The sequence below is a fragment of the Babylonia areolata genome, chromosome 8 (assembly GCF_041734735.1).
Source record: "Babylonia areolata isolate BAREFJ2019XMU chromosome 8, ASM4173473v1, whole genome shotgun sequence".
Lineage (NCBI taxonomy): Eukaryota > Metazoa > Mollusca > Gastropoda > Neogastropoda > Buccinidae > Babylonia > Babylonia areolata.
The window spans coordinates 11,815,310-11,835,309 of NC_134883.1; the positions used below are offsets into that span (position 1 = coordinate 11,815,310).

At 46.7% G+C, this 20,000-nt stretch overlaps 1 protein-coding gene across 4 annotated transcripts in view; it reads left to right on the forward strand.

Moving 5' to 3' along the window:
- Nucleotides 1-20,000, forward strand: part of LOC143284538 (plexin-B-like) — a 440,596-nt gene that overhangs the window by 79,256 nt on the left and 341,340 nt on the right. For all 4 annotated transcript variants that reach the window (XM_076591286.1, XM_076591287.1, XM_076591288.1 and 1 more), the window contains one exon: nt 95-206. The gene's annotated coding sequence lies outside the window, so the exon portion shown is untranslated. The remainder of the gene's footprint in view (nt 1-94; nt 207-20,000) is intronic.

Here is a 20,000-nt window from a genome sequence, read left to right on the forward strand (position 1 = left end):
CACACACACACACACACAGAGAAGCATACGTACATGTATACGCTCAGCATTGTGACACTGATCTCATACTAATTGCTGTTTCTATTTGTTCCAGATAAACGTGACTGACCGACTGAGCCAACCAACTTTCTGAGTCACTCAGACAGACACCCGAGGCACCTCTTGGGGGGAGAAAAATACCTCCGTCGCATCACAGTCGTCGCATGGTGGGTTATCTTTCTGTGTAGCTAGTTGTAGCTAGGCTGTTGTTATCTGTCGGCACTGAAGTATAACTATACAATCCTGAGGCACTGTGTACTGGTTTGTGACCAGCGGATGTGATTTGGTTGTGCCGTGATTTGATTATCATTTATTATATTGTATCAATGTGGAGTGATGGCCTAGAGGTAACGCGTCCGCCCAGGAAGCGAGAGAGAATCTGAGCGCGCTGGCTCGAATCACGGGCTCAGCCGCCGATATTTTCTCCCCCTCCACTAGACCTTGAGTGGTGGTCTGGACGCTAGTCATTCGGATGAGACGATAAACCGAGGTCCCGTGAGCAGCATGCACTTAGCGCACGTAAAAGAACCACGGCAGCAAGAGGGTTGTTCCTGGCAAAAGTCTGTAGAAAAATCCACTGCGATAGGAAAAACAAATAAAACTGCACGCAGGAAAAAAAAAAAAAATGGGTGGCGCTGTAATGTAGCGACGCGCTCTCCCTGGGGAGAGCAACCCGAATTTCACACAGAGAAATCTGTTGTGATAAAAAAAAAAATAAAAAAAGAGAGATACTATTTGTATTTGTATTTCTTTTTATCACAACAGATTTCTCTGTGTGAAATTCGGGGCTGCCTTCCCCAGGGAGAGCGCGTCCGTCGCTACATTAGTGTACAGTGCCACCCATTCTTTTTGTATTTTTTCCTGCATGCAGTTTTTTTTTTTTTTTTGTTTTTTTTCCCTATCAAAGTGGATTTTTCTACAGAATTTTGCCAGGAACAACCCTTTTGTTGCCGTGGGTTGTTTTATGCGCGCTAAGTGCATGCTAGCACACGGGACCTCGGTTTATCGTCTCATCCGAATGACTAGCGTCCAGACCACCACTCAAGGTCTTAGTCTCCGGAGGGGGGGGGTTGGGGGGGGGGGGAATATCGGCGGCGGCTGAGCCGTGATTCGAACCAGCGCGCTCAGATTCTCTCGCTTCCTAGGCGGATGCGTTACCGCTTGGCCATCACTCCATCGTATTGTCGATTGCATGGGAAGGAAGAGAGAGAGATAGAGAGGGAGACAAGTAAAGGAGTGTGAAGAACGGGTTTAAGCTGTACAGTGCAAAAAAACCCACCAATCAGCCACGTGACACACGACTTTATAATTCTTTCCACCCCCCCCCCCCATCTCCCGCACGCCCCACCCCACCCCTTCCCTCCCGCACACACACACACACACACACACACACACACACACACACACACACACACACACACACACACTCACACACACACACACTCACACACACACACACACACACACACACAAGTGTAGTGTGTACTCTGACTTGAGATCGCGCCTACTTGTGACAGTTAATTCCCAGTCTTCAAAATCATTGGCCAGATAACACTGGCAACACAATAATCCAAAAGGCCGAGTTCTCTGTTGCCACTAAGTTATTTCCAACCCGAACTGGCAATATACATAATATGAATGCTTTAAAAGTTCGCAGTCCATAACTGTGTCTTATGGGAATATCCTGCATGTGCTCACGACTTATTGCTTTTACTTCTTGTTTGCTTGTTGCGTTTAGTTTATAGTGTCCATAATTCCTCTGATGGGTTTTACGACAATTAAATGAGTTCTGAGTTCTTCACACACACACACACACACACACACACACACACACACACACACACTCACACTCTCTCTCTCTCTCTCTCTCTTTCCATGCGGCTTGTCTTCTTTGTTACCATAATACTCTTCCTATGTCCCTCCACTATTTTTTTTCCCCCCTTTACTCGATCCCCGTTGCTGGCGTGTTTGAGGCTTCAACATAGTCATACAGCAAGTTGGCGTGCTTTAATTTGTGCGACCTTATGGTTGTGATACATATACAGAGAGAGACAGAGACAGAGAGAGAGAGAGACAGAGAGAGAGAGAGATGCTGCACGCGGTGTGGTGATAATTGTTGTGCGTGTGAGTGTGGTGGGGGTGGGTAGGGAGGGGGGGGGTGAGGGGAGGGAGGGGGTTAGAGGAGGGTGTCGTGTGTGTGTGTGTGTGTGTGTTTTAGTGCGTGTGCGTGTTGAGGGGGACAGATAAAACTTGAGACGCGCACGTGGGCCGCGTATCTCCCGTAATGTTATCAACGGAGATAAATTCACTGGCTGCCTTGTCAAGTCTGGATTATGTCATGTGCTTCTTCTGTGCTGCTCTCTCTCTCTCTCTCTCTCTCTCTGTGTGTGTGTGTGTGTGTGTGTGTGTGTGTGTGTGTGTGTGTGTGTGCATATGTTATTATGGCTTTGCTTGGAGAGCATGCATGCTCTGTTTGGCGTGTATATATATGAAGAGATGCGAATCTGTGTGTGTTGTGTTCTGTGTGTGTGTGTGTGTGTGTGGGGGGGGGGGGGGGGGGGGGGGGGGGAGGGGGGAGTGCGCATACGCGCGCGCTCTTGCGTGTGCAGGAAGATTCGTTTCGAAAACTTACGTTTAAGAGATAGAGAGAGAGAGACAGACAGACAGACAGACAAACAGACAGACAGACACGCACGCAGAGACAGACGCGCGCGCACACACACACACACACACACACAGATTCGCAAAAAGCGACAACTACTGAACTGACCTGAACTGTTCGACATTGGAAGGTGTATCAAACAAAGTTCACATCACAAACTGTTGAAGAAAGAAAAGTAAAAAAAAAAAAAAAAAAAAAGAAAGAAAAGAAGAAGAAGAAAGAAGAAGAAGAAACAGACAAGCAAAGCAAAAAAAAAAAAAAAAAAAAAAGGCAGCACCTCCTGTCAAGTGTGTGCACGAGCTGTTGCCTTGCAGAACTTTTTTTTTTGTGTGTGTGTGTGCACTTCTCACAACTCCCACTCGCTGAGTCGCACCACACCACCACCACCACCAACCACCATCACCACTGCGCGATATATATATATATATATATATATATAGTCTGGAAATAAGTCTGAGAGCCAAGAAGAACTGAAATTCTCTGGCTTTATTTACTTACCCCTCCGAGCTCACTTCTCGATGGTGTCATCGCTTCAAGTGCTCCCCTCCTCCCCCTCCTCCCCGGGGTCCCCCCCCCCCCCCCAGTCTCTCATTCCTTCTCCATTGCTTCACCCTTTGTTAAAAAAAAAAATGCATGCAACCCTGATACTACTACTACTACTACTACTACTGCTACTACTACGTGTTGCTGCTGCTACTAGTACTGCTACAAGTACTACTGCTACTACTACCACCACCACCACCAATGCAATTGAGCGCAGGAGACTGAGGATTCTCTTCTTGTCTGAACATTGTGTTAAAAAAAAAAAAAAAAAAAAAAAGAAGAAGAAAAAGTTGAAGGATGTGTGTGGGGGTGAGTTGTGTGTGTTGAGTGGGGAAGGGGGGGGGGGAGGAGAGGAGAAGAGAGTCAAGGGAGAGAGAGAGAGTGAGTGTGTGTGTGTATGTGTGTGAGAGAGAGAGAGAGAGAGAGAGGGGGGGGAAGAGGGATGAGGGGGGTAATGATCGAAGTGGTGAGTGGTGTTTTGTCGTGTTGGGGGAGGGGGGGGAGGGGGCAAGGAGGAGTGTCAGGGGGGTTGGGGGGGAGGGGGGGCAGTGGGGTGGGAGGAGGGAGGTATGTGTGTGTGGGGGGGGGGGGGGGATGGTGGTGGAGTAAAAGTTGGAGTGGTGAGTACTACTGACTGAGTGGTGTGCGCGCGCGACGACAAGTTCAACATTGATCCGTCAGTGGAGTCTGTGTGAGGCAGGGGACCTTGTTGTCTGTCCAAAGAGCTCCTCAATTGTTACCGACTGTTACCTCACTTGCATGTTGCATGGTAGGAGAGGTGTAGTGGGGGTGGGAGGGTTGGGGGTTGGGGGGGGGGGGGGGGGTTGGAAGGAGGAGAGAGGTTGATTGTTGGGGGTGAGGGAGGCGGTGGGGGTGGGGTGGGGGGGGGGTAAGGGGGGGGAAGAGTTGAGGGATTGGAGAGGGTGGGTCGTGAGATACAAGTAGGGTGGAAGTTGGTTCTTCCCACTATGTGGGAGGGGGAAGGGCTGTGTTGGGGGGAGAATTTGGTTGAGTGTGTGTGTGTGTGTGTGTGTGTGTGTGTGTGTGTGATTGTGTGTGTTTGTGTGTGTGATTGTGTGTGTGTGTGTGATTGTGTGTGTGTGTGTGTGTGATTGTGTGTGTGTGTGTGTGTGTGATTGTGTGTGTGTGTGTGTGTGTGTGTGATTGTGAGTGTGTGTGTGTGAGTGTGTGTGTGTGTGTGATTGAGTGTGTGTGTGTGTGTGTGTGTGATTGTGTGTGTGTGTGTGTGTGTGTGATTGTGTGTGTGTGTGTGTGTGTGATTGTGAGTGTGTGTGTGTGAGTGTGTGTGTGTGTGTGTGTGTGTGTGTGTGATTGAGTGTGTGTGTGTGTGTGTGCGATTGTGTGTGTGTGTGTGATTGTGTGTGTGTGTGTGTGTGTGTGTGTGATTGTGTGTGTGTGTGTGTCCGGTGTAGGTAGGTGGGGGTGGGGGGCTTAGGGATGACGTAACGGTTGGCAATGAATGAATGAATGAATGAATGAACATCCTGAAACTCTGGGTTTTCTTAATTCCCACTTCCCCGCCCCCCCCCCCCCCCACACACACACACACCCTCCCCTCCCTGTTTGTTACACAGCCGGGGATTGAAACAGAACTTGAGGACAGGCGACAGCTGATCTCTCTCAAAAGAGTTCTCTCTCCTCCTCCTCTTCCTCCTCTCTCCCGACCTTTCTGTCTCTCTCTTTTTTGTCTCTCTCTCTTTCTTTCTGTCTCTGTCTCTTTCTCTTTTTGTCCCTATCTCTCTCTCTTTCTTTCTGTCTCTGTCTCTTTTTCTGTCTCTTTCTTTCTTTCTTTCTTTCTGTCTCTCTCTCTCTCTTTCTTTCTGTCTCTCTCTCTCTTTCATTCTGTCTTCCCCCCCGCTCTCTCTCCTCTCTGTCTCTCATTGTTTCTGTCTCTCTTTCTCTCTTTGTTTCTGTCTCTCTCTTTCTCTCTCTCTCTCTTTCCTTCTGTCTCTCTGTCTCTCTTTCTTTCTGTCTCTCTCATTCTCTCTTTCTGTCTCTCTCTCTCTCTCTTTCTCATTCTCTCTGTCTCTTTCTCTCACTCTCTCTCTCTCTTTGTCTCTGTCTTTCTGTCTCTCTCTCTGTTTCTCTCTTTCTGTCTCTCTTTTCTCTCTCTCTCTTTCTGTCTTTCTCTTTCTGTCTTTCTCTCTCTGTCTTTCTCTCTCTCTCTCTCTCTCTCTGTCTCTGTCTCTCTCCTTTCCCTCCCCCCCCCCTTCCCTCGTTTTCCATTGTATGACGGTGTTAGCGGGCTGTGTCATTGATAAGATCACAGCTGTTAGAAATACGAGGTCACGAACGAAAATTAAGTAGAGGGTGGGGGAGGGTGGGGCTCATTTGGTGGCACAAAGGGATGGTGTGTGTGTGTGTGTGTGTGTGTGTGTGTGAGAGAGAGAGAGAGAGAGAGAGAGAGAGAGACTATCATTTCATTGAGTTGGTGTCGTTAGTGCTGCCTGGGAAAGCTGGGTGTGGTAGCATTGATTTTGGGGGTTTTTTTTGGTGTTTTTTTCTTATAACTAAAATGGTGAAATTACGTCTAGTCAATTTAAATCACGGTGATTGCCCTTGGCTGTCCGTAGCAAACTATTTTTACCCCCCCCAACTTATTAGAATAGAGAGATTTATCGTGGAAGCAACGTTTCACAAAACCTGCATTAAGAGACAAACTCTCTATGACTGCTGGTCAAAGAAGTTTATTCATTTCATTTGGTTGGTTTTGTTCCTCAGTTGAACATTGTATAATACTAAATCAGTAAATGAAGAAAAAAAACAAAACCTTTTGACTTTTTTGGAAAGGTGTGCGAAGTGTCACAGAAGCTAACAACGCAAGGAAAGGTCAGTCTTGGATTAATGTGACGATACTGAGTTGGATGAAAACACTTTAAAAAAAAATTTTTTTGACTCACTTGTGTAAACAAAGCGAGTCTATGTTTTAACCCGGTGTTCGGTTGTGTGTGTGTGTGTGTGTGTGTGTGTGTGTGTGTGTGTGTGTCCGTGTGTCCGTGGTAAACTTTAACATTGACATTTTCTCTGCAAATACTTTGTCAGTTGACACCAAATTAGGCATAAAAATAGGAAAAATTCAGTTCTTTCCAGTCATCTTGTTTAAAACAATATTGCACCTCTGGGATGAGCACAAAAAAAAAAAAAAAAAAATGAAGCCTAATTATATGCAAACTGCATTTACTGTTATATTTATATTTTTTGTATTCTCTAAACTTGGCACTTTGATTTGAAATTCTGACCCAACAACAAGAGCAGTCGTTATTATCATTTTATGTTCAAACAGGAACTTCTTTCGCTAAGCATGGAAGTTTTATTTATTTTGCAAACGTTTTTTGGTGCAGATAGTAAAAAAGGGAAATTACTCTGTAATTAATGCTAGGGGACTTAATTCGCTTTAAACTGATCTTTCTCATCTTAAACATTACATTTTGAAATTATACTCAATACATAAAAAGCTTGGATTGGTTTTTTTTAAGTGTATCACAAGTGAGTCTTGAAGGCCTTGCCTCTCTTGTTTTGATTTTGATTTTGTTCGAAATTCAGACTCCCGCACCATATCTTTGACCCCACTCCTTCACTGCCTCTGTAATTCAAACTGTCAAACTGCTGCAGCAGAAAAGCGAGCTCGCAGAATAGTAAAGGTACGGCAGCCGACAGACCACCAGCATCAGCTTATACATGTGATCGCTGCGACAGAGACTGTCTCTCTCTCTCTCTCTCGCATCGGTTTCTACTACAGTCACAGGCGGCGCTGCTTGGTTCCAAGCAGACAAGCCCAATTAGACATTAGGTCGGATATACTCTTATCCATGGTCAGCCATGACCGAAGGAGGCCTACTACTATACCCCTCACCCCCCCCCCCCCCTCCCCAACCCTCCACCACTGTCAGTGTGGATATATCGTGTGAGAGAGAAATTCCAAACATGAGGCCTAACACTCCCGCCATCAAAATTCTCCCTGTCTCTGAGACTGTTTCTGTGTCTATCTATCTCCCTGTATATTTTTTTTTAATCTATCTATTTATTTATTCATGATTATATAAATGAAACAAACTCTTACTCCCCCCCACCCCCCACCCCTCACCCCCTCCTCCCCGCTTTTTCTCTTCTTTTTTTCAAACTTATAATGAAATTACAACCGTTTTCTATATGAGACTTGGGTAAATAGACTGTGGGAGGAAGAGGGAGGGAAGGATGATTCACTGCTCCATTCCCCTTCCTTCCTCTCTCTCTGTGTCTGTCAGTCTGTCTCTGTGTGTCTGTGTGTCTGTCTGTCTGTCTCTCTCTCTCTCTCTATTTTGCACCATTTCGTTCCGATTAGTACAGGTCTACTATGCCACCAGAGCTTTTCAACTAATGACATTAAAAATTTCAGTGTTGAGTGTTCAGCGTTCAGCGTTCAGTATTCAGTGTACTCTCTCTCTCTCTCTCCCCCTCTCCCTCTCTCCGCCTCCACTCACCGTCAGTCCTTCCCTCCCCTCCCCCACACCCCCCACTCCCCCACTGCCCCCCCCCCACCCCCTACCCCCACTACGCACTCTTGTTGGTCCCGGTCCATCGATTCCAAGGGGTGGGGGAGGAAGAGGTTGTGTGGTGGATAGGAGGGGTTGCTGAAAGTCAAGGGAAGGTAGGAGGGGGTGGGAGGAGGATTGGGGGGGGGGGGGGGATCGTGGAGGAGAGAGAGAGAGAGAGGGAGGGAAGGTGTGAGGGGAGGTAGGGGGCAATCGTAAGGAGGAAGAGAGAGAGAGAGGGGTGGGGGTGGGGGGGGATGGGGAGAGAGAGAGAGAGGAAGGGGGCAATCCTGAGAGAGAGGCAATCGTGAGAGAGAGAGAGAGGAAGAATGGGGCAATCGTAAGAGGGAGGAAGAGAGAGAATGTGGGGGGGGGGGGAGAGAGGAAGGGGGCAATCGTGAGAGAGAGAGAGAGAGAGAGAGAGAGAGAGAGAGAGAGGAGGAAGGGGGCAATCGTAAGAGGGAGGGAGAGAGAGAGACAGAGACAAAGACAGAGAGCGCTCAGAGGTAACACGCCCCCCTCCCCACCCCCCCACCCCTCAGCCCCCCAAACCCAGCAGTCTGTGTGATCATCGATTGGCGCGACATGACTGACGATACACCAGCTCTAATCATACTGCTTGCTGCTACTACTGCTGCTGCTGCTGCTGCTGCTGGTGGAGCTAGGCTGGCCTCGTGATGTAACTGTGGGGACCGGACAGGAAGGGAGGGACGTGGGGGTGAGGGTGACAGGACAGGGAGGAGGAATGGGGGACAGGAAGTGGGATGTGGGGGATGTGGGGGGGGGGGGGGGGGGGGGGGGGGGGGGGGGGGGGGGATTGTGGGGGTGGGTGGTTGGGTGGGTGGGTGGGTTGATGGAGCGATGATGACCTCGTTCGGAACGTTGGAACGGTCGGGCTGCTCGCTTGTCATCGCCTGCTGCTTTGTGTGTGTGTGTGTGTGTGTGTGTGTGTGTGTGTGTGTGTGTGTAGTGTGTGTGTGTGTGTAGTGTGTGTGTGTGTGTGTGTGTGTGTGTGTGTAGTGTGTGTGTAGTAGTAGTAGTAGTGTGTGTGTGTGTGTGTGTGTAGTGTGTGTGTATGCGAGAGAGAGAGAGAGAGAGAGAGAGAGAGAGAGAGAGAGAGGAGCATTAATATTTCAACTCCCTTCACTCCCTATTCCCCCCCCCACCCCCACCTCCATTAGAATTCTGTTTATTTATCTATGTTCATTATTCCCTCTTGCTCGTTTCTTTCGTTCATCTAATTCCACAGGTCTAATTTATTTTTTGCCATCTTAATTTCGTTTCGTTTGCATGCACATGCATATGTTTGTTTTTAAAGGTTATTCTTAGACTCCTTGGCGTGTTTTGTTTTGTTTTGTTTTGTTTTGTCTTATTTAAAATACAGCATTTCGTATTCTATTCGTGATGCGTCTTCATCTTATTTATTATTTATTTATGTATTTATTTATTTATTTTATTCAGTGCAGTCCATCAATAATTGCGCAGTTGTGCTGCTAGGATGTTGGATATGAAGGCAATCGGGTGGGTTTAACGTTTTAACGCCGAGCCAGATGGTTAGGATCGATCATAAGCCGAAGGACGCGCGCAGTAACCGAGTGGTTAAAGCGTTGGACTTTCCGTCTGAGGGTCCCGGGTTCGAATCTCGGTAACGGCGCCTGGTGGGCCAGGGTAAAAAGGTGGATATGGATATTTTCTTTCCAATCTCCCAAGTCAACATTATGTGCGGACATGCTTGTGCCTGAACGTGAACCCTCTTCGTGTGGATACGCAAGCAGCAGATCTTAAATACGCCCGTTATAGATCCTGTAAGTTATGTCAGCGTTCGGTGGGTTCTGGAAACGAGAACATACCCAGCATGCACACGCCCTGAAACGGAGTATGGCTGCCTACGTGGCGGAGTAAAAACGGCCTTACTTATACGTAAGAGTCCACTCGTGTACATTAATTTTATGCGAGTGAACGTGGGAATTTGAGCCCACGAACGAGGAAAAAGAGAACTTCGAAGATACGCCGAAGCGATACCCCTGGAATACCCCAGATGGGATACCAGTCCTAGTTTGTGTGTGTGAGTGTACGTGTGTGTGTGTGTGTGTGTGTACGCACACGTGTACACACACACATTACAAACCCTTCACACACACACACACACACGTGTACACACACACGTGTACTCACTCACACATATTACAAACCCTTCACACACACACACACGAACAGACACACACACACACACACACACACACACACACACACACACACACACACACACACACACACACACACACACACACACACACACACACACACCACTTCAAAGTCACGCCCCACTCACTGGTCGGTCTCATAATAATAATAATGTACCATCGTGTAGCAAGCAAGCAATCATCACAAGGGGAATAGAATGACTGAATGAATAAATACCCTTGGAGTAACATGTGTTAAAACTTTCCTGCCTCAAACCACCTTTTAACCCTCTCTCTGTCACCAGGCATTCAGACACTACTGGCACATGTTCGTGTCGTGTCGTGTCGTGTCGTGTCGTGTCCACCAGCGTGAGTCAGTCATCAAGTCTCTCTTGTGTGTTTGAGAAGGGAGGGGGGAGGGGGGGGGTGGAGGATAGTGGTGGAGGGTGGTGGGGTTGGAGCGGGAGAGGGGGTGCGGGGTAGGGGGGAGGGGTGGGAGGAGTGAAGCAGGGGCAGGGGGGGGGATGCAGTGAAGGGAATGGAGCATGGATAGGGATGGGGGTTAGGATGGGGTCGGGGGTTTGGGTTGTGGGTGGTGGTGGGGTGTGGGTGGGGGGGGGGGGCGTTGCTACTGCAAGGGCAGATAGCGGCTTTAATTCCAACTCTCAGAAGGAGAAGAAGAAGAAGAAAAACCCCAACCCACCCGATCTTCCACCCCCACCCCCAAATATCAGCCCATCGCGCGCAAACTCTCAGTCCAACACTGTTCAATTAAAAAAAAAAAAAAAATCTGTGCTCCGCTCCTTTCCTTCCTTTCCATCCTTCCTCCTCCTTCTTCTTCTTCTTCACCCCAAATCCGGTCTCTTAGTGCTTCGACCAAAAAGAGTGTCTTTGCTACAACACCACTGCAGACGTTACACGCGCACGCACGCACGCACGCACGCACACAGAGACTCTGCGGCTGCCTTCTTCACCTCTACACTCCATCTCGCTCACTACGATCGGCTTCGGATCCACTCTGTTTAGGCATACCCAGATTCAAACACTCGACTTTTGGCCGCCGTTCTTTTTCTCTTGTCTCTGGACCTTGCAATTGGAATGAACTTCCTCCTTCGCTTTGTCGTCTGCCACACTCAGCTCTTTCAAGTCTGGCCTTAAAACCCACCTCATCCCAAATAGCCTCCCTTGCCTGCCTCTTCCTTGTCTTTAGTTTCTACAGTTTTAGACTTATGCATGCGTGTGAATGACTGGTGCGAAAGCGCTTTGATTTGTCTCTGCACAAGATTCAGCGCTATATAAATACCATTATTATTATTATTATTATTAATAGAGTCACACGGAAACACAGTCAGACAGACAGCCACATTTACACAGCACACAGAACCACACGCAGACACACAACACGCGCACGCACATACACACACACACACACACACACACAAATGAGCATGCGTGCGCGCTCGCGCACAATCAACACATACACATAACTTTGCACACACAGTAAGGCACGCAGTTACAGGTCCGTGTCTGCCTGTACCCCTCCCCCCCACCCCCCGACACCTTTTTTTTTTTTTTTTTTTTTTTTTTGTCGGGCCCGTTCTAGTCTGGCATCGTGTGCGTTACCCACTATTGTATTTCTTTTTATCACAACAGATTTCCCTGTGTGAAATTCGGGCTGCTCTCCCCAAGGGAGAGCGCGTCGCTACACTACAGCGCCACCATTTTCCCTGCGTTTTGTTTTTCCTATTGAAGTGGATTTTTCTACAGAATTTTGCCAAGGACAACCCTTTTTTTTTTTGCCGTGGGTTCTTTTTACGTGCGCTAATATGCATGCTGCACACGGGACCTCGGTCTATCTATTCTCATCCGAATGACTAGCGTCCAGACCACCGCTCAAGGTCTAGTGGAGGAGGAGGAGGAGGAGAAAATATCTGCGGCTGAGCCCAGTGATTCGAACCAGCGCGCTCAGATTCTCTCGCTTCCTAGGCGGACGCGTTACCTCTATAGGCCATCACCCCACTATGGAAGGGAGCGCTGATTTTTAATTGAACAGAGAGTATTGGACTGAGAGTTTGCGCGCGATGGGCCGATTTTTTTGTTGTTGTTTTTTTTTTTTGAGAGTTGGAATTATGTGCCCTTGTCGTGGCAACCCCCCCCCCACACACACCCTCACCCCCACCCCCACGCCCCAGCTCTTGAGGAACATTTCAAACTCCTGTCTGTGCGAACGTTTCTTTTGTTTTATTTCGTATCTTCGTTCCTTTCTCACCCATCGTGTCTTGGACAATGATTTATTATTATTATTATTATTATTATTATTATTATTATTATTACTACGCGTTCGCGTTGTTCTAGAAGCTGTCGGAAATATTCGAGCTTTTTTTTTTTTTTTTTTTTTTCCTCCCCTCTTCCCATCCTTGCCAGTGAAGATGTTGTTGATTGGGTTTTTTTTTTTTTTGTTGTTGTTTTGTTTTGTGCATGTATGTGTTTCATGTTGTTTCTTTTGTTTTCTTTAGAAAACATTTCTTTCCACACCAAAAATAAGCAAAGCGAAAGACTATACATTACATTTCACGCGCGCGCACACACACACACACACACACACACACACACCACACACACACACACAAAGAACATCAAAACTTTGGCATCCATCTCTGACATCAACATATTGCAATTCACGAAATGGTTATGTAAGGGTGAAGTTTCCTCCAAAATTGAATAGAATATGTAAATGCGCGAAATATGAAATATATTGATTTTCGGTTCCCTCTTCCTGCATATAAAATACATAAAATATAAAACTGCTGCTACAGTTTACGAGAAAAAAAAAAGAAGTAGAAAAAAAATGAAAGAAAGGAAATTTCGGAAAAAAAAATGTAGCACTTAAACTTTACTCTTTAGTTGTTTTTTTTTTCTTTTTTCTTTCTGTTTTGTTTGTTTGGTTATGATCTATATTCGGCTCCCTTCTCTCTCTCTCTCTCTCTCTCTCTCTCTCTCTCTATCTCTCTCTCTCTCTCTCAGGGCTGACCATGGATAAGAGTGAGTATATCCGACCTAATGTCTAATAATTGGGGCTGTCTGCTTGGACCAAGCAGCGTCGCCTCTGTTAGTCGACTGTAGAGACCGATGCGAGAGAGACATGTCTGTCTCGGTCGCAGCGATCACATGTGTAAGCTGATGATAACTGCATCGATATATTATTCACCAATGTTCACTTCTTTTTTTTTTTTTTCATTCAGGGAGGACGGTGGGGGGTGGGGGGGGGGGGGGGGCCGGGAGAGGGAGGGTAGAGGGCTTTTTGTGGTGGACTGCTGAAACATTTAGATTGTCTGTCTGTTTTGTTGTTTTTTTGTTTTTTTTTTCTCTTTCTCGTAAATGGCAAAGAAGAGTGGCGCTTATTACGTCTTTTGTACACGTGTCGTGTTTATTTCCCTCCCATAACGGTTTCTCGTCTGATGTAAATGTTAGGGTGCCCTTTTTAATTATTATTTATTTATTTATTTATTTATTTATTTTTTAGAGAGAGAGAGAGAGAGACCCCTGCTCTGTCTGTCTGTCTCTGTCTGTCTGTCTCTGTCTCTCTGTGTCTGTTTCTTTGTCTCTCTCTGTCTCTGTGTGTGTGTGTCTCTCTCCTGTCTGTCTGTCTCTGTCTGTCTGTCTGTGTCTCTTTCTGTCTGTCTCTGTGTGTGTGTGTGTCTCTCTCTCTCGTGTCTGTCTGTCTATCTCTCTTTCCTGTGTCTGTCTCTCCGCTGTGTCAATTTCTATCTCTTCCTTCTCTGTCGGTCTATGTCTATGTCTTTTTTTTTTTTTTTTTTCCTGTCTACGCCTATCCTTGGCTCTCTGAGCTGTCACTGTCTCTCTCTGTCTCTGTCTATCTGTCTAGGACTCTCTTGTCTCTTTCCCTCTCTCTCTATCTCTCTCACTCTGTCTCTGTCTCTCTTCACAGCATGCACTGCTGGGCGCACACGGAAGAACGAACATAGCACCAACGCGAGAGAGGCAGCTAGTAGAGTAGCCAGCTTCTTTATTATGATCATAAAAAAAGCTACCACCACCACCACCACCACCCCCACCACCCGGGCACACACACACAGACACACACACACACACACACACACACACTCGCACACACTCACACACACACACACACACACACACACACACACACAGCAATAAGGCCATAGTTTGCAAGGCACATGGTGGCTCTATGGCTTGGCATGGCATGGCATGGTATGGCTGGCTACACTCCACACAATACAATACAATACAAAGCTGAAAAGATGATGATGATGATGATGATGACGATGATGATGATGAAAAGGCCTGCAATAGGGTGCAGCAAAATGACGGTGCACGCGCAATCACTGCGGGGGGGGGGGGGGGGGGGGGGGGGGGGGGGGGGGGGGGGGGGGGGGGGGGGGGGGGGGGTTCGTGGGAAAGGGAGTCACAGCCCCCTTTCCTTCCTCCCTCCCCTCCCCCCCTCTCCTCTCCCCCCCCCCACACACCTCCCCAAACTCAGTTCACACTGTCTGTCCCTCGTCTTGCCCCTCTACCCCCCCACCTCCCTGCGCCCTTCCCCCCCCCCCCACCCCCCCTATAAGGCGAAATTATAGCTCGTCCGATGCATAGCAATCATTAAAATTGTTACCAGTGATAATGTTGCTGGGTTTTTTTTTGGGGGGGGGTTTGTTGTTTTTTTTTTCCACTTTTTTTTGTTCTTTCAAGTGAAGCTGAGCGGATATATTGGTGGTTGTTTTTTTTAAATATATTTTTAAAAATATTATATCGGCTTCTCTCCATCCTCGTGCGGTGTCTGTGTGTGTGTGTGTGTGTGTGTGTGTGTGTGTGTGTGTGTGTGTGTGTCTGTGTGTGTGTTCAACTCACACGCCTTGCACTCCCCCTATCACTCCCCCCCCCCCCCCCCCCCGTCCCCCCGTCCTCTCACCCCAACCTTTCCCTCAAACAATAGGACAGCTGTTGAAAAGAAACAAGGGTACTGGGGCGAAGAGGGATTTAATGTAGGGGTTGTGTGTGTGTGTGTGTGTGTGTGTGTGTGTGTGTGTTAGGGGGTGTGTGGGTGGAGCGGAGGCGGCATGAAATTAGTGTTTGAATCAATGTTTCTTTTGTGTGTGTGTGTGTGTGTGTGTTCGCGCGCGCGCGCGCGTGTGTGTGTGTATGTGCGTGCGTCTTTGTGTCTGTGTGTGTGTGTGTGATAGAAGGTGTGTGGGTGGAGCGGAGGGCGGCATCAAATCAGTGTTTGAATCAATGTTTCTCTGTGTGTGTGTGTGTGTGTGTGTGTGTGTGTGTGTGTGTGTGTGTGTGTGTGCGTGCGTGCGTGTGTGTGTGCGGGGGGGTGATTGCAGGGTGCGGGGCCGCGTGTGCGCCTTGAGGCATCTTTCATCTGTCAGGGAACCATCATAAACGTCTGCAGTAAACTGGACCCAGAGATCCCAGTCTTCGATATATTTGTGGTCGTCGTTGTTGTGTGGGATGGATGCTCGTCGTAGAATTCGAAATGAGCTGTGGGAGTTGTGTGTGTGTGTGTGTGTGTGTGTGTGTGTGTGTGTGTGTGTGTGTTGGGTGATGTTTGTGTGCCTCTGTGTGGGGAGGGGGGGGGGGGGAGGGGAGAGAGAGAGAGAGAGAGCCAATGAACCTCCCTTTCATTAATTTTATTCCAATGAAACCGGAATGTGCAAATATCCCCCCTTGTTGTCCATTAAAATTCAACAGAGAAGACACACACACACACACACACACACACACACACACACACACAGATGGGGGGGGGGGGATATCTGTGCACCCTCCTTGCGTCTTTCGCAGTGTTTGTTAATTAATTAGTGGAGTTTTGTATCCCTGACTGGGAAAAAAAAACCATTCCTAAAGATTCTGCCATCGCTATGTGGAGGAGTGATAATAGTGAAAACAACCAACCAAACAAGGAAAGCAAACAAGGAAACAAACAAACAAAGAAATCGCAACGTTCAAAGCCGCGGCAAACAGCTTGCTTGCTTGCTTGCTTGTTGTTCTTCTCCTCAGGGGGCGACTCGCCTGCTGGTGGTTGTGGTGGGTGAACTGGTATCCTCCTGTGTGTCACTTGCACCGGGTGTTCTCAATGACTTGGGTTTTTTTTTTTCCCCTTCTTTTTTTTCTCTCTCTCTCTCTCTTTTTTTTTTTTTTTTTTTTTTTTTTTTGTTGTTGTTGCAAAGGCAGAGAGAAGAGAGAGAGAGAGAGAGAGAGCGCTGAGTAAAGAGGCCGGCGACAGATTGTGGGCTCATCTTGCAGGCAAACGAAAATCGACTCGGGCTCTCTCGCGCTAGAGGTGGGTACGGACAGTTTTTTTTTTTTTTTTGGGGGGGGGGGGGGGGCGAGTTGGCGGGGGCTGGGGTGAGTGTGTGGAGGGGCAGGGGGGGGAGGGAAGGGGGTAAAGGGAGGGTGGTTGGTTGGTGGGGGGGGGTCGTCTTTCCTCTGGGACACCTGACCTTGGACAAGGCAGCAATACTGTATAGCTAGTAATGCTGCTGCTACTACTACTACTACTACTACTACTACTACTACTACCATCACCAGCAAAATCTACCACCTGAGTGGTTGTGGTATGTCTTTTCTATGTTCTTTTCGTCCGGTTATATATGAATATATGTTTTTTTTGGGTTTTTTTTTTAAAGTGTAGTTTGGTTATGAATTACAATCACATGGTCTTGTCTTTTCTTTCTTGCTGTTGAGATAACACCATGCTGCTAGCTAGTTATAATAGCACATCTCACCATTTCACCATTTGCAGAATGTTATTAGTGTGTGTTTTTGTTTTTTTCATTACTCTTTTCATACCAGTTTCTTCCTTAGTTTAGTTTCCTTTTTATAATTCTACAGTCTTTTTCTCCCGTGCTATTGGACTTGAGTTAGGCGGTTAGCTAGTTGTATCACCACTACAAGAGTGATAGTATGAATTTTTCTCTCCCTTGTTTTCAGCCAGTTTGTTCTTTATTATAGTTCGTTGATTATTGTTCTTTATTGTCTTGCCTTTCCATGCTTGTTGCATAAATCTGCTGATTTCGCCTGTAGTTGTTTTATTTCGCTTTATATTTGGTTCCTGTTGCAATCGTTTCTCTGCTGCTTTGTTCGTTTCAGATTCATTTTCCCCAATAGGATTCTCTCTCTCTCTCTCTCTCTCTCTCTCTCTCTCTCTATATATATATATATATATATATATATGTAGCCAAGCGCTCAGCTGGCCTCAGATACTGCTTCACACACACACAAGCTGTTAGCAGACGCTTTTTTCGCAACTAACCTGCGGGTCTTCAACGACCCGTGCATATAATGCGTGACGCCATTCCAAATTTGAATGCAAATCCCGTTGTAGATAAAAGCTCCAACCATTTATTCAAATGAAGTCTGTATCGTTCGCTGCAGTAATTATTATCTTTGTTGTGCTTACACAAACACTTAAATTAGTGAGAAGCATACTTGGTTTCAGTTTAATCCTTTGCCAGGGTAAAGATTTCAACTGACGCTAAGCTTACGTCATGTTGTCTTCACGTCACACACAATGCTACAGTCTACAATTCTGTATGTCACTGCTGTTGCAAAACTAAAACTACACCATTATAGTTTTTTGGATGAGAATAGATCAGGTATTTTAGAAGATACAAAGCCTATTTTCATTGTCGACACTCAACGACCACCACTCCACAACTGGTGTCGCTGTACGCCATTGGGTGAGCTGAAAACTGTGTTTCTGACACCACCGTACACTTCTTTGATAATACCACTCGGGTACACGTCTACATTATATATATATATATATATATATATATATATATATATATATATATATATATGTTGTTTTGAATATCTATTGATTTTATTTTGTATTCAGTTGTTTGTTTGTTGTCAGGGAGTCGTTAAAGGTACCGGTGTTGGTAGCGATGGCGTGTGTGTGTGTGTGTGTGTGTGTGTGTGTGTGAGAGAGAGAGAGAGAGAGAGAGTGTGTGTGTGTGTGTGTGTGTAACTGCCATGCCATTCCGCGACAATCGAAACAATTGCACGTGCGTGGTGTGGCAATATTTACGCACTTACGCCCGCACGTGCCACTCACTAAAAAAAAAAAAAAAAAAAAAAAAAAAAAAAAAAAATCGTGTTATTGTTACACACACACACACACACACACACACACACACACACACACACACACACATATATATATATATATATATATATACATATATATATACACTTCATTAGCACATACCAGAAAATTTGCCCCACAAACATCCCGTGAGAAGTTAAAAGCGTTCTAGTTTGTTTTCTTTTCTTTCTTTCTCGCTTCCGTGGTGCCATTTCATTGGCACCCCGGCCCCCCGCCCCACCGTCTTCCCTATTACTCTTGCAACTCCCCCTCCCCCCACGCCCCACCCCCACCCTCCACGCTGCTTTTCCACCTCCCCCTACCCCCTCCCGCCCCCACCACCTCCCCATACGCATCCACACCCCGCCATTCTCCATTAATTCTGTCCTATCCACACACACACAACGAATAGTTCTACCTGTGTGATATACAGCAATCGATTCATTAAAACGTACCCCCCCCCCCCCCCCTCAACCGCCCCCCCCCCCCCAAAAAAAAAAAACAACAACAAAAAATCCCAATGAATCAGCAGACAAAAATCAAATAGATATTTCCGAGCTTTCCACGAGGCAGTAGGTGTCACTGTGTGACATTCTGACGTCAGACAAACTCGGATCATTGCCGTGTGCGCCGCGCTGTGTGAGTCAAACTGGGTCAGGGTGACCTACATATATATATATATATATATATATATATATATATATATATATATATATTATGTGCACTAAGAATAGTTGATGGTACAAATAATATATAGAAATGAACAAAGAAATGGATCAATAAATCGAGATACGAATAATAAACCAAAGAAACACGATATTTTTTTAAATATTTTTTTTTCTCTTTTTTGTTTTTTCATTCCCACCGGATGTGCTCTTTGCTGCGGTTATCGTGGAACTCCCCCCGCCTCCCCCCCCCCCCCCCCCAACCCCCCCCCCCCCCCCCCCAAAAAAAAAGCAGCAAGAAAATCAAATCAAAAATAACTGATAAAATGAATTGGCCGTGGTGACCTTTCAGTATCGAGATAACAGGTGGTGTCGGGTATCCAGTAGGTGTGTGCCTGGTGAACGTCTGGCCTTCATCAAAGTTTGATTTGCCCGCCCCTCCCCCTCCCCCTCCCCCCGACCTCCATCCCCCACACACACCCTAACCCTCCACACACACACACACACACACACCTCCCCCCTGGGGGTTATGGGGCAGTGGGGTTGGGGTGGTTGGTGGTGCAGTTATGATTTATAGGGCTGACATCATCGTCGCTGTCAGAACATGCTGCACTTGGCGGGGTGGGGCCATGTGCCTTTTTGTAACGCTGTGCTGTGCTCCTTTTGACTGTATTCCAGCAGCCTTGCAGGATTGGTATATAGATAGATAGATAGATGGTGAGGTTAGGTGTGGGTGGAAGGAGTGTGTGTGTGTGTGTGTGTGTGTGTGTGTGTGTTTGTGTGTGTGTGTGAGAGAGAGAGAGAGAGTTGTGTTGTGTGTGTGTGTGTGTGTGTGTGTGTGGTGGCATGGGAAAAGGTCAACCAGCCGGAGATAATATAGTATTTTTTTTTTTTTTTTTTTTTTGCTGGTTTGCCTGAGTGTCTTGGTTAGGTAAGTAAATAAGAAAGAAAGAAGGAAAGAAAAGAAAAGAACGAACGAAAGAAAGAAAAAAAAAAACAAAAAACACTCCCCCCCGTCCCCCCCCCCCCCCCACCCCCACGTCCTCCCCAAAACTGCAGGAAAGTTCGAGTTGACATGATTTTTTGTGTGACAACTGAGTGATGATGACACTGTGAAATCCGGTTTGTAAGAGCATTCACGTGTGTCATTATTATAAAGTCTTGGGGTGGTGATTTTTTTTGATTTTTTTTTATCCAACTCTTTTATGTACTTTACATCTGCCCTGGCATCATCCCGTAAGA